Raw genomic sequence first — 15,251 nt, 5'->3', positions numbered from 1 at the left:
GGGTTTTTTGACTAGCTTAATTTTTATTAGCACTAATACTTTTTATAATTTATTGGGAAAAAAAAGGGAATCCAAACTCTGCCGTTTGATTTCTGTGAAAGGGGGGAAACCCCATGCCACACGGATGAGAATTGCCTGGCATTTTTTTTTTTACATGTATTTTTCTGACTCATTTGTCAGAAGGACTTATCATTTTATAGGCTTATAATTTCTGTTTTGTAAAAACATATTGGGGGGAGACAAACACTTTGGATTTTACTAATTGTTTTCTTACACACATCTGCTACTGTAGAGTTTTTGATGTGGATATATTCTATTCCGACGGGCTTAACAAAAATCCGTGTATGAACTATCCCACAGTTTATTCCCTTCGCTCTGTCAACTCAGTAACTGTTTGTACTCCCCTCACTACGCGATCGTAGGGTTAACCAGGAAAGTAAAGCTTGGTCGCCGGAAACCAAACAGTGATATCGCTTCTTCTTCGGTGGGGTTTTGTTAAAAAGGCGGTCGTTATCTGCTTTCCTCCTAACTACCAGGGTTTTGCTTTTCGATAGTTAATTATGTGTTGAAATTAGGAAAACACAAAAAAAAAAGAACAGCCGGCAAGGGAAAGGCTCAAACGCCTCCAGGTGTGGTAAATTCACAAAGCTTTCCAAGCGTTTAATGTCAAAACACAGGATGTAGTTCGGCAAGCAGAGGCCTATTTTTTTACTTTTCTTTTGCAGTTGTCATCGGATTACACGGTTACAGTTAGGCATCAAAAAAGGCAATGGGCATTAGAAGCATGGTCCATTTCTGCAGTAAATCACATTTTTTGCTAATACACAGCCATTTGTTGGGCATTAAAAACCTGACTGGGCTTTCAGTGATTGGGCAGGGTCGGAGGTCTATCATTAAAAGCTTCAGAAAAACTGAAAAAAAACTCTGCGACTGCCGCTCCATGGGCTGTAAACCCGGGACGGGCTTTCAAGCGCATTTGGCGGGGTCGTGGTGGCGGCTCTGGGGGAAGGAGGCAAGCGGTGGCGGCAGCGGGAGCAGGGAGGGCTCGCTGAGGGGCAACGGCCAGTGGGCCCAAGCTGGCCAACCTTCTCCAGTATAGATTCAGCCCCTCCAGAGGTCCCGCACAGCGAGCAGGCCAACTTTAATTTATAAAAAGGCGCCAAGTGGAGCCCTCACGGCAGTGGGTCCTTCCAGCAGCAGGGTACTATATGGTGGAAATTCTGTCTGGGGCTCGGGGTGATGAAATTTGTTTCCCAATTATTTTCCCTGTGTTTGTTTGGGAGCTATGCAACAAAAAGTCTATTAAAACTGAGGACACACTTTCAGCCACACATCCATGGTCCTGTTCTGGATCAGTCTATGTGACCAGGTTTTTTCCGCCAAGTTTGTCAAACATCAATAACATTTCAGTTAGCTTACAAAACAGCATTATTACAATTTTAATACCACTATGAATAATAAGTCATTCATTAAAAGTTAATTACATTTGAACAGTTGGAAAGTGGGGCCTTTTTTGGACTTCACTCTATTAAGCCCTACTGTCTGAGAACGTAACAAATCTTTTGTCAACGCCTTTATTAATTTAAATATAGGGATTCATCAGTAAAGACAGTGAGTTAAAGGGAGGGGTTTAATGTGAACAACAAAAGATTTTGGGAATTAGTGGTTTATTAGATTTTAAAATTAAACTGTATTCCTTTTATATGAATATCCTCTTGCGCACTCCTGCCTGCTTCAACTTACTAATACCGTTGGCTGATTAAACAACTATCCTCCGAATGAAAAAAATCCTATATCATCATGAAACTTGGCTTTTGCATAACAATGGATGGAAAGGGGGCCAATGTTCTGTATCAAAATCAAAATTAGTAAACAACATAACTACGGTCTTCCTTTGGCGGGTTGTAGGTAGTTCAAGCTTTTCCAGAGGGAAAGAAAAAGGGGAAGGGAGGGGAGGAAGGAATGATGTAGTAGCGCGGGGAAACTGGAGAAAACGAAGGGGGACATGCGTCCTGGGAGGGTTTAATTTTGGCTTCCAGGGAAAACCAGAGAGGAGACCCAAGCTGGGGGGGCCGAAGGCCTTCCAAAAAAAAATTGTTTCGGCCTATAAGGGACAGAGGGGGGGGGGACCCCCCTCGCCCAGACAGCTAGTGGGAAAAACAGATGCCCTCCGGTCTGCCAGAGAAGAGAGGAGGAAAAATGTACAGTATGAATGCTTGTCTTAAAATTATGTTCTGTTATACAGTTGAAAGTGTCTGATTGATTTTTTTATTTTATTTTTCAAGCTTGCACAGGAGCTGCTGAGGGAACACTGGAAGCAGAACAACCCAGGACTGCGGAAGGTCAGTCAAATATCAGGAAAAGAGTCTCAAGCAGAAATTTTGATGTGTAAGTTAGTTATGAGTATTATTAAGAGGCCATTTGTAAGTAAACACATTTTTATGATGAATTTATATACAGAACTGTCAGCAAGATTCTTATATAGATTTACCTCAAATAAAATCGCAAATAAAAAGCTGAGAGGGGAGTAGAATTCCTGCAATGAAATAAACCTTTTTTATCAAGAACCAGACACGACTGTAAGTTAATAGGGCAAGTGATGTGTTTCTTCAATGACTGATCTGTAACTCTGAGCTCGGGATTTGGTTCCGAACACACGCAACCACTTCTGGAGCATTGTTTAATCAGACATCTCAGTGTCTCTAATGTTTGTGTGTACAGGTGGAGTCAGAGTTGCACAAAGATCACATTGTGAGCCAGTGGCAGGTTCAACAGCAGGAGAAAAAACAGGTGAGACGTTCACAGGAGGTGTTAAATGCCAGTGCCGCCATGTTGGCTCATGCATACCAGTTGAGCATCATGTAACTTTAACATCTTGAATTTTTGTGTACAAATAAGAGTAGCTGAGTCCTTGGAGAAGAAGGACATTTCATTTTTTTTTTTTTTTGAGAAATTGACTTTTTTTTGTTTGTTTAACATGGCCAGTGTTCTTTACTGTTATCGCATTTAAATGTAACTCTGTTCTGTAACATTCAGGTGATGGAGAGAACTCAGGAGGAGAAACGGCGTTTTGAGAATGAGTATGAGAGGACAAGACGTGAGGCTCTGGAAAGAATGAAAAGAAGAGGAGAAGAGAAGACAAGGGGAAAAGAAGCGAGCTGAAGATCTCCGTAAACAGAGGGAAAGACTCAAACGGGAACAGGAAGTATGAAATTACTGTAAAATAGATTATACTTGTAATGCATTGCTACAACAACAACCATGTGACAAATAACAAACACATTAAAGTGTTTATTAATATGTGTGTGTGTGTGTGTGTGTGTGTATGTATATATATATATTATTTTTATTTTTTTGTCCAAGAAAATGAAACTTTTCAAGGTCTGTAGTTTGCACAAATGTAAGGCTTTTATTCCATTTTTTTTCTGTTCCAGGCGGGAGCGTCTTAAGCAGAACAGGAGGCTCTAATGTCTCAACGCTGGGAGCTTGAGAAGTAGGGGGATAGAAGGAAGAGGAGGAGGAAAGCAGGAGGAAAACTGAATTTGGGTAAATATTTAGACAAATTGAGGGATTTATTTCTTCTGCAAAAATGTCAACTAAACAAAATGTTAAAAATGGATGTTCATTTAAATAAATTTGAAATACAATATAAATATTAGATGAAAACAACTAAATGAAAATTAGATGCCTTGGTACCCTTTGCTGAAAAAATAAATAGTGAATTACAAAAATTATCTGAAATTAAAAAAATGACAACAAAAAAAGAGAAAACCATGTAACTACAATTAAAATGAAAACTAAAAGTATAAAAGTTAATTTGAAATGTTAATACAAATAGAATAGTATATAAAGAATACTAAACGAGGATTAATTTATTCTGCCGTAGCTTAGTAAAGCCACTGCCTCCCTTCGCCTCCACAGGCATTTCCTGACCTGGTCAGTACCGTGCTCAGCGAAAGGGAGAGCACAGCAGGTGCAGGGAAGGAACTGGTGAGTTACCTCAAAAAACTGAAGATTCTTGCATCAAAGCTTGAACATAATTTATTCTGACTGAGTGACCGCAATACCTTTCCTGTCCACCAGGAGGCAGACTGGGCAGATCCCGGCAGCGCTGCTGGAGGGGAGAAGTGGAAGAGCGGAGGGGAAACTGGAGAGAAAAGCCAGGAGAGAGAGGAGCTGTCGCTGATGCCACGCCTGGATGAAGAGAGTCATCGAGGACAGCTCCAGCTGGAGGAAGAGAGAGGAGGCAGAGTTTGATATTTTTATGTCAGTGAGTATAGTCAGAATGTTTTGTTAAGAACTTGGAAGAAAAATGTAAGGTTTTGTAACCCCGCGTCAATTTGCTACATAGATTTTGTTTGCGCCTGCAGGGAGGAAGCTCAAGCGGTGTTTGGGAGAAGAGAGAGAGAGAGGCAGAGTGGGAGAAAGAGAGGAGAGCTAGACAGAGACTCATGCACGCAGGAGGTGAGACAGCCAGGCATGCCTGGAGGCTGATGGCCAACGGCATTCAGTAAAGTCGCATGCTCCAAGCTGCATGGTTTTCTTTGAAACCCCTTCAGCAGTGCTCTGTACCCACAAAACCCCTCATGTAGATAATTTTATAAGCTTTGCTTATTTTTTAAAGAGGTCAAATAATGTGAAATTTTCCTTAATCTTTTTGAGAAATAAGTAGTATAGATATTTTGTCCCCAGACTCATTCTGAACTTGCTGACGCCAGACAGATGAATATATATTAGTATATGACTTTCTCAAACCCTCAGCTAAGCAAGTAAATTGCAAATATCATTTCACATACATGAAAGTCATAACAGCAAAATAAATTATTTAATGGTTGGAAGTCAGAGAGAGGTGCGGAAAAATAGCTCTCATGGAAAATCAATTTTTATGCCCAAAAACTTTTACTATTATATACACATTTATCTTTCAAATGATTGGTATAAAGTCTCCTATGTTAATTACGGCTGTATTTATTTGATCAGTAATATTGTGAAATACTTATATATATATATATATATATAAATAATAATTACTTGCTTATATATATATATATATATATATATATATATCTATACTCTATATATATACTATATATATATATATATATATATATTTTGTTTGCATACTCTTCAAAATATACTTTGTTTCCTAGTGATTGCAAAGCTGAATTGCTCCACTCTTTCGGTAGTGACATGAAAAAAGAATCATTTCTTATTTTAAGGAATATTAAAACAGTTGTGATTAACTAATTTTGGCCAGAAACCGCTATACTTTTTGCTCCAGATTTTGATAAATATTACACATTCAAAAGGATAGGGCTATTTGAAATATGAATCCTTTTGTAACATCTTAAATTTCCTTACTGACACTTTTGACCAATTTTAATGCACTGTTTATTCAAAACTAAATAAATTTGTACTTACCATAAACCTTTGATAGTGTTTTGTTAGTGTGTATAAAATAAGGTTAAAAAATGTATGATAATACCCCTTTAAAGATGATTGGTTTATTTATTTTATTTTATTTTATTGAAATCATAACTTATTTTATAGCCTTTGTGGACCTCTGTGTTTGAAAACAGTCATTATTTTTGCAATGGCAGATAAATGAATCACCTTATCTTTAAATTATACAGTTATGTAATGATAATATAATTCATAGTATGTACATTTTTAAGAAATGTGGTTAAATAGCTGACAGTTAGAGTGCGTTTGGATGCTATGATATATTTTTAATCAATGTTTGGAAGGTCTTGACAGGACGTCAACAGCAGTTGGAGGAACGAATGAAGGAGAACAGGCTGGCAAGGGAGGAGTCTCTGCAGAGGAGAGAAGAGCTCATCCAGCAGCTGGAACAAGAGAGACTCACCCTACGCCAGGAGAGGGAGCAGCAGGAGGTAGCCCGCACAGCTCGCATGCAGGAGATCAATGCACAGGTCTGGATAGAGTTAACACTACTTTGTAGATTTACTTGGTTATATAGATGTCTTCAACTGATGTATTCGTCCCAACAGGTGGAGCACAGACGCAAGGAACAGTGGGAGGAGCAGCGACGACAAGAGCAAGAAGAACTACAAGAGAAGGAGGAGCTTAGACAGCAGGAGGAGGAACTTCGTACTGAGACAGAGGAGAAATGATTCGACAGGGCTACACAAGGAGAGGGGTGAGTCAAGATTCAAGTGTAGAATTAAATCATATGAAATTAGATTTGAGAAGTGCAGTGTAATATAATAACTGGATCTATTTTTTCACCATGGCAGATACACAGCAGACCCCTCGGGTCAGCATGGGACATGAGAGCACTTCACAGGGAAGAGTCTTTGTGCCACATCCCCTTTCAGATGCATTTATTTTTTCATTAAGAATTGGGGATATCCATGTCCATGTTGATCTCGGCCACTTTTGTGGTTAAATGACAACCAGGTTCTCCCTCAGAGATGCTTTTAATTTACGTTTATGATTTACATTATGGTTTCCATAAATGGTGTATAGATTAACTTTTAAACCTCAAATTTCCATTGCACTAGTGCTGAGAGGTTTGCATGTAGGTCTGTTTTTTTATATGTAGATTGTTTTGTATAGATTTGACAAGGGTTTCAATAAAACGTTATCCATTGTCACCTGCATTCATATATAATTAAAATTTTTAACTGGACAGCAATGTGCAAAAGTAATAATATAGCGTAAAAAAAATTAAATAAAAAATGAGTGAGAAGAATTTACTTATATTATATTTATACTGACTAGAATAAATTATAAAATTAAGTATTACATTTGTGTTCTTGACTGACACTTTATTCTGGAGTTTAAAAACATTTTATAGTGTTTTACATTTATAGTGTTAAATAATGCATATCAGTTTTAAGATAAAAAATGCCATGACTGACGCTAATTAAATCATGGAATACCCAAAAATGAAAAATTGCTTAATCTTGTACTCACCCTCAGGCCATCTTAAGTTGTAGGTAGTTTGTTTCTTCGATGGAACACTTGGAAATTTAACATTACATAAACGCTCACCAATGGATGCTCACCTGCAGTGAATGGGTGCCGTCAGAATAAAGTCAAGCAGCTGATAAAAACAATACAATAATCCAAGTATTTTGGCTTGCACTTCTGTAACAAAATCTGAATTTTATTTTCCCGTAACAATTAGCCAACATCAGTATATTCCCACACCAGCAATAAACACCACTCTGGCTGAGGAGTTGAAGCAGGGAAAGAGATCTTTAACAGGACCTGCTCTAAATATTTTGATTGACTTTACACTTTGGGGTGAGATAAACATTACATGGCATGCAGTACACTTATAAAGTAGTCAATGAACAATAAGCTGGAGTTAAGAGAGAATGTATTTTTTCGCTTACAAAATGTTTTTTAAAATCATGAGCAGAAAAAAGAACAAGAAGAACAGTAGAGCTTTTGATAGTAGAAATAATTTGAGATGAGGTTTGGGTCTTTTACTTTCACTTTATTTATATGACTCAGTTTCTGATATTAACAAAATCCCTGGGCATCAGTGAAGCTCAAAATTATAAATTACGTTTATTTGAAAATAAAGAACACATTTTCTTCTTAACCACAGGCATAGCAATAACATTAATGAGTGGAAGACCAGTTCATCTGAAAAACTACAAACACTAAAAACACTCCTTTAACACTGAGCTGCAAGTCGCTGACTCCAAGCTCTAATAACACTGAGCAAACCCCGGTGCACTGCACAACTGTTTGGTAAGACTAACCTGACCAGGTTAGAACAAAATACTTAAAGGGGAAAATAAAACGATCTGAAAAGTAAAGAGCTGCCCAACACTGAACTGAATGTACGATAAGAGGGCCCTTTAAAAAAAACACACACACACCTAACCCATCACAAACAGCCCTCGGGCTGGTGGAGGTTTTCATCTGCAGTGTATTGAAAAAAAAAAGATGTCATTAAACTGTACTGTGACCTCCAAATACTGATAAAAAAATAATTAAACTAAGGTAATTACCATTTCCCCCACTTATATATTTTTTTCTTTAATGCAACTGTAAATCTGAATTTACCGCCACCTGGTTTCTTCAACTGAGAAAAAAATATTTAACATTTTGGGGATCTTTTTAAAACTTATTTATATATTTTTCTTTATAATACAAGTTTATTGTACCGTATTTAAAATTGGGCCCACCTGACCACAATAACTGAATGTTTTGTACAAAAATTATTTTATACATTTTAGATTTAAATGAGATTACGAAAAATAGGCTTGATTAACATTTAAAAAAAACAGACAACCACAATAATGAACTAAATGTTTAGAATATGCAAAGAGTCAGGACATTTACTGAATATTTAGTACGTGATTTGCTGCTCATTTCTATTCATTCTTCTCGCTCTCTAAATCCCCCACACTAAACCTGCCCACTTTCACAGGCCCAAAAAAATACACGTACTTAACAAACCCTTTGAGACATTTCAGGTTTTCCCTTAGGGGTTTTAAAAGCCAAAAAACACTGATAACAGACACCTTCAATTAAAAAAAAAACATGCAAATACACCTTAGATTAAAAAAAAAAAAATCATGTGACATACCCAATAATTACTGGTAAAATAACATAGGGTAAAAAACCGGATCAGGGGGTTTTCCTTTGGGGGGTTTAATGGTAAAAAGTTTGCTTACACCTTTTGCGAGGGTCATAAGCGCACTGGAGACCACGGGGTTCCCCAACGCGGGTCGCTGCGGGGCTGCTCCCAAGGAAAACCTTTCTTGCACTCACTCTGCCCCGGGTTTTTGGTGGATGTTTAATAATCGTAAAGAGCCTTCCCCGTCCAGAGCGGGGTCCCGGTTGACAAAGGTGAAAATACGAAATAATACAGTTAGACTTTTTATAGTTTTTAAAGGCAACACTAAAAATACTACACAAAAAAATTTTATGGCCATTTTTGGAAGCACCTCTTAAAAAATTTATTAATATTTTAGTAAAATGTTACTACTACCACTACCCCCTACTCCAAATAATATCCTTTATATTTAAATAGTTTTAAATAATATTTGATAAAAAAAAGGTTCCCCCGCCCCCAAAGTGCCCAAAAATATTTTTTGGGGCCAATTTAAAACGCCCCAAAAAAAAACAAAAAACACCCTACAATTTTTATTCCCATTTTTTTTAAAGGGTGTTAGAGAGATTGCACACCTTGGGGAACGGGGCCCCCCTTTTTTCACTCACACCCCCTTAATTCTTTTTCTGCCCCATTAAAAACTAGGGAGGAGAAAAAAAATAGCCCTGTATTAAAACTCAAAAAAAAACCACAGGTTTTGAAAAATGAAAATAAAGCTATCCACAGACAAAATAGAAGAAACGTTTTAAAAGGCCCCTTTAAAACCCAAAGGTTTAAAACCCTGTAACAAAAAAGGTATATTTTTAAAAAGTTTCCCTACTATACCAAGAATTTTTTCCCTTGGAATCATTTAAAAAAAAAACTTTCAAAAAATAAAACCACCCAAATCAAATAAAACCGGGTTTTAAATTTTTTGACATTTAAAAAAGCAGCAGACAAAAAAACCCTGAAAGGCATATTTTATAATAAAAAACATTATCGTGATTTTTGTTGGAAATGCTAATGGGTTTATCTTTAAATTTTTTTGTTTTTGGGGGTTAAGGGGCCTTTAAAAGGGCGGAAATTTAAAACCTCAGGGGAAAAACATTTTGCCCAAACAATTGGGATTTTATACAGATTTTTTCCCTGTTTTTTAAAAAATCCCTTTTGTTGAATTTTGTGTTTTTCCCCACTCACAAACTTCCCACAGAAAAGTTACGATAGAAAATAAAATGGATACAGGGGGTTTTAAATTTTTTATAATTGTTGCAGTAAAGCTAAAATTTTTTTAAAATTTTGGCAAAATCCCCCCCCCAAAAAAAAAAAAAAATAAATAAACTGCAGTTTTGGGTTTGAAACATTATTGGCAGGGAGACAGACATGATGCATCCCCAGTGCTTTTACATTTTTAAGAGAATAAAACTTGTTTTAAAATAACTGGGCTTGATGTCCTTCACTAAATCGAAAAATATCTTGAAAATCACACAGCTTGTTTTGCAATCAAAAGAAAACAAAACCCGTGCAAAAAAAAAAGTTAAAAGTTAATGGATTTCCCGTACAAAACCTTTTTCCCAAAAGAGAACCAAATGCAAACCCAAAACCCAAATTTTTCCCCCAAAAAATAGTGCAGTTTAGAAAACAATAAAAATGACCAAGCCCTTTAGCATTAGACATACTAATCAGGGATATTCCATTCATGTCCAGTAATGGGGTTTTGAAATTAGAAAAAGGGTGGGGGAGACCGGGCCTGTGGGCGGGGACGGGGCCAAGTACCAGGGCGGGGTTGTTGGGGTTGACTGTGGGGAGCTCTTAGGCCGAGGGACTGCATGGGAGACGGGCTTGCCCCCCCAAAGGCACCCAGAGGCTGAAAAAACCCCAATGTGTCAAGCGGGACCTCCCCCTGCTCACATGGTGTACTGGGGGGAAAGAGACAGATCGACCCAACAGAGCGGGCCCCCCCAAAAAGCCAGCCCCCAAAATATGACAAAACATTGAAAACAGACAAAAAAGGGAGAAGTATAATGGGGGGAACAAATTTCAATGGGGGGAAAAAATGATTTTAAAACGGCACTTTCGGGAAAGGGGGTAAAAAAAAGGCTAAAATTGGAATTTTTTTTTTTTTTTTTTTTTTTTTAATATATTTATTATAAAATTACTATACTAAAAAAGGGTTTGGGGTCAAAAGTTTTTTAAAAAAAAAAAAAATAAACTTTTTTTCTGCAATACACAAAATTGACAGAAAGACAAAATTTTAAAAAAGATTTCTATTTTTATATATATATTAAAAAAATTAAAATTAAAAATTATAAATCTATCTGATATAAATAAGTTACAAAAATGTCTAAACTACAAAAATCACTCAGTGACACAGCCAGTTTAAAAACTAAAATCTAGGATTAAGACTGTTTATGGGTTATTTTTGGTTTTTTTTGCTTTTTTTTTCATTTTTTTTTATATTGTTTTGAATTGATTTGCAGTAATTTGTGTAAATTTGTTTATTTGGCATTTATTTGCTGCAGAAAGTTTATGAAAAATATATATATATATTATTAAAATATATATAATATATATAAAATATATAATATAATTTTTTTTTTTTTTTTTTTTTTTTACTATATTAAAAATTTATATATTAATATTCAATTACATTTCAAAAATTATGTCAAATGTGTATAGTGGTCCAGTGTTGGTAACAGCTAGAATGTAAAGGCTGGAAAGGCCAAAAAATAAGCTAAAAAGTGCTTAACCTTTGTCATAATTATGGTTAGATTTCATCTGAAATATAAATAAAAGTCTCACACACTAAAACATGGATTTTGTGTCTCTACATGTGTAGTGGGTCCCCAAAAAAAAAAAATTTTAATTCTATTTACTTATCCCATCATTGCCGCTATATAAAAAGTTTACTTTCTGTTCTTTAAAATTTGCGTACAAGTGTATACTATTAAAAAGTAATGTTGTTTCCAATTTACCAAAGAGTTTCAATTCCCATTGATTTAGACTGTCCATTTCTGTCCAACAAAAAATAAAAAATAAATATACAATTCTTAAAATTAATCTAAATCTAAAATTTTTTCCTTTTATTAAAATAGATCATACGGGTTTTGGAATGACATGAAAATATTTTATACAAAATTTTTTTTTTGGTCAACTATCCACTATAAATGAAGTGATGCGAAAATAATTTGTACCCTAATTACATGGGAATGGTGCACAATATCCCATTTTGAAAGTTGTTAAAAATAGGCCTATAAAATAAAGATTGTGTAACAAAAGGAATTTACAGGGATTAAATGACCTCATATTTATTGCTGCCAAAGTATGACAGGAAGAAATATGAATGGAGATGTTTGATTATTAGAACGGCAATCTCACCTCTTCTGCTTGTTCTTAATGCGCAGTCCCTCACAGCTCGCTGATGTTCTTGGATCTTTTTTTAAAATTTAACGGATGACGTCTTCAAATGCTGGGCAGATATTGGGGTTTTTTAATCACACTTTCGGACTAGATCATTACCAGCTCAGGTAAAAGCCGCTGTCTCTTGTTATCCAGAACGCCATGCTGCGCAAAATTTTAATCTCTACGAGCGTCTGTATTTTTGCTTGCGCCAGAGAGGACAGGTTTATTGATAGTAAGCCTATTGAACCAATAACTTTCAGGGTATGATATTAATGCGGTTTAGAATAGTAACATTACTAAAATGTACTGATGCCTGTTAAGAGCTCAGTTTTGGTTTCCTCACTTTACTACAATAAAAGTGGCGGGAACAAGGCAGTTCTTATTTTTAGATTTAAAAAAAAGGGCTGGCTTTGTTTGTGACAGAAATTTGGCCAGGAGTCTATTCAATGAATTTAAAAGAAAAAATACATTACGTTTTAATTTTGATCGTCTAATCAAATTTCGTTGACAGTGTTATCATAGTCACCATCAAACACCTGCCGCGTGTCAATTTGGAGGCCCTAAAGGGACAGGAAAGGATAACAGTAAAAGAGACACAAAACCACAATGAAATTTAAGTGATTGCATTTAGAAATAAAAACATTAAGTCTGTGCGTTCTTATAATTTTTATTACTGAACAATTCGCAATTTAATTGAATGGTCAATTTTGTATTACAAGCAAGCTTTAGCCTTTTTTTACATTAGATATTAAAGGGCAATCTTTATTTAGCAGCCACAAGGTGATCATTTTGAAACATGAGGTTAGCATTACAAATAATTATTATTACTCAATCTTTAAACTTGGAGCCTACGCTAATTTCTATTATATTTAATTTAGCGTTTTAAGTTTTCAACAACAATGTGAACATTATTTTTGAAAGGTCTATATTAAATTACTTTCCTCCATAAGACAAATAGGGCTGGCCACTGTTTTACATTAGGCTTTTTTTTGCTGGATGCTAACATTATTAAGGTAAAAATGGTACTAACCAGTTAAACAAAAAATGAGTATGTACACTATTGCAACATTTAAATTTTTAAAAGATTAGGGTCATTATTATTTTTAAAAAAATATAATACTGCAAGATGTATTACATTTACCAAAACGTGATAAGCAAAGACTTTTTTTTTGTAAATATTATTAAAAAAATACGAGTTTTTAAATAAAAAAAAAGTATATGAAATTTTAACTATTCTATTTTATTCATAAATTTAAAATTTATCACAGTTTCCATAACAAATTTAAGCATTAGAACGAAAATTCAATTTGATTTAATACGAATGTTGCCTGAAAATTTTACCAATCAGCATATTTTTATGGTTTTTTTTTTCGTTGTGACAACACTGTAGTAATGCTACTAAAAATTTGGGGGCCGTCCACATGAAAAAACACCTTGTTTTTAAAAATGTTAACAGACAGCATTGTAGTTAGGTTTTACAAATGTACCTTTGAATGCACTTTTAAATTATTGGTAATTCATCTGTTTTTTTAACAATGGACTAGCAAATAGTCACTAAAATTAAAAGTAAACAAACTTGTGTGTCCTTAAGGGGTTAAATTCAGGACTTATACAACTTCAACTATCAGTGTATTCCTTCATAGTGTAGTAAAGCATTTTATTTTAGATATTTACAGCTTCACTGGAGCCATGAGTTCGCGTGCCAAAGGCATTAATGTGTAAGGGGTATCAGATCCAGCCTCATCACCTGACCTGGGACATATACTAAATTCGTACTTAACGATTTTTATTCTTGTCATGCACACCAGTCATGATGCTTGGAGAACTGCCACAATCAGGTCAGAATAATTTAAATGACATGCTCCCATTCACTTTTTTATGCGTATATGCTCTCCACACGTAATCCTTGCACAAAAGTATGTTAAAAATGCATTTATTCAGGTTTACTTATTGATCATTACATATTTTATTTTTTTGTTAAAAACAATTTATAATCGATTATCTTTAATAATGCCCGATGTACGCACTGCAGATTCTATTTCATACACAATATAGTGTTACACTTGGCAAAATTCCAATCCTCAGGTGACTCTAAATGAGACATACTGTTTTACACTACCGTTCAATTTTTTTTTTTATTTTAGCTAAAATGTAATTATACATTTAGCAGAATGCAGAAAATTTAAATTATATGAATCCTGAAAAACCTGCATTCAGAATTACAAAAATTTTTCCAATATTAGTCCAAAATAAAGTTTTTCTTGGACACCATTCAGCATATTAGAACGATTTCTAAAAATCACGGGCACTGAAGTTTTTTTACTAAGGCTGCGAAAATTCAAGCTTATGCTAGGACAGGAATAATTATTTTTTAATAGAATAATATTTTATTATGTACTATTATTTCACAATTTTACTGTATTTTTTGGGGGAATCAAACAAAATTTTAGGTGAACATAAGAGACTTTTCAAATACAAAAATAATGCAAAATAACCAAAAAAAAAAACCTTACCATACACCAAACTTTTGAATGGTATGTCTTTGTTAACTTGTGTTAGGGTAAAAGTAACCAAATTGTTTCATTTAATTGTCAGATCAATGCATAAAAAAACCTGGCATAAACAAGGCCCAAAATGCGCATGCAAACATCCAGAGACAACAGAACATTCATCTAAATATTTATGTAATAATTTTTTTTAAAGTGACCAAGCTATTCAAAAACCATTTTACATCTCAGTGTTTCATTAATTTTTGGTATTTCTTCTATTCTACTCTTCAGAGCACGTATCTTGCGTTACAACATCCTGAAGAGATTTTAGTGAGCAGAAGCAGCAGCAGAAAAGCCCAGAGCATTGCATCCGGGGAGTGAAGACACGAGCCTGAAGGTATGTGCTTTCTATTAGATGATGGTGATGATTTGAATGAGGCAGAAATTTTTATCAGTTGAAAACGCATACCCCTGGAGTGTTGGTGCAGGGACGTTCATGCATGGTATGAGTGCGTGGGCACAACAGGATAATAGAGGAAAAATTATGATGGATTTTATAGCATTAGGATGAGTTTTGGAAGGAGGGGGGAGATGAGGTAGGATCCTGTGCTTCCATCGCTCCCACGATAAAATTTTATGTGAAGAAATGTACTATAAAAAAAAAATTGACTCTCATGTTTTAAAACAGTATGGGGAGGAATGAGGGTAAGAAGGGAAGGAAGAGATGTTAAATACAAACACAACCCTTTTCCCATTAACAAAGGGTGCAAATTAGTCTTAAGCAG

The 15,251-nt window shown here is 35.1% G+C and overlaps 1 pseudogene; it reads left to right on the top strand.

The window, feature by feature from the left end:
* The first annotated feature begins 940 nt into the window (after positions 1 to 940).
* Positions 941 to 14,847, top strand: LOC122145115 (annotated as a pseudogene).
* Positions 14,848 to 15,251: the final 404 nt, after the last annotated feature.

This window comes from Cyprinus carpio, chromosome A5 (genome assembly GCF_018340385.1).
Source record: "Cyprinus carpio isolate SPL01 chromosome A5, ASM1834038v1, whole genome shotgun sequence".
Taxonomy (NCBI): Eukaryota; Metazoa; Chordata; class Actinopteri; order Cypriniformes; family Cyprinidae; genus Cyprinus; species Cyprinus carpio.
Note: the sequence above shows the minus strand (reverse complement) of the source record. Positions and strands in the feature narration are given on the sequence as shown.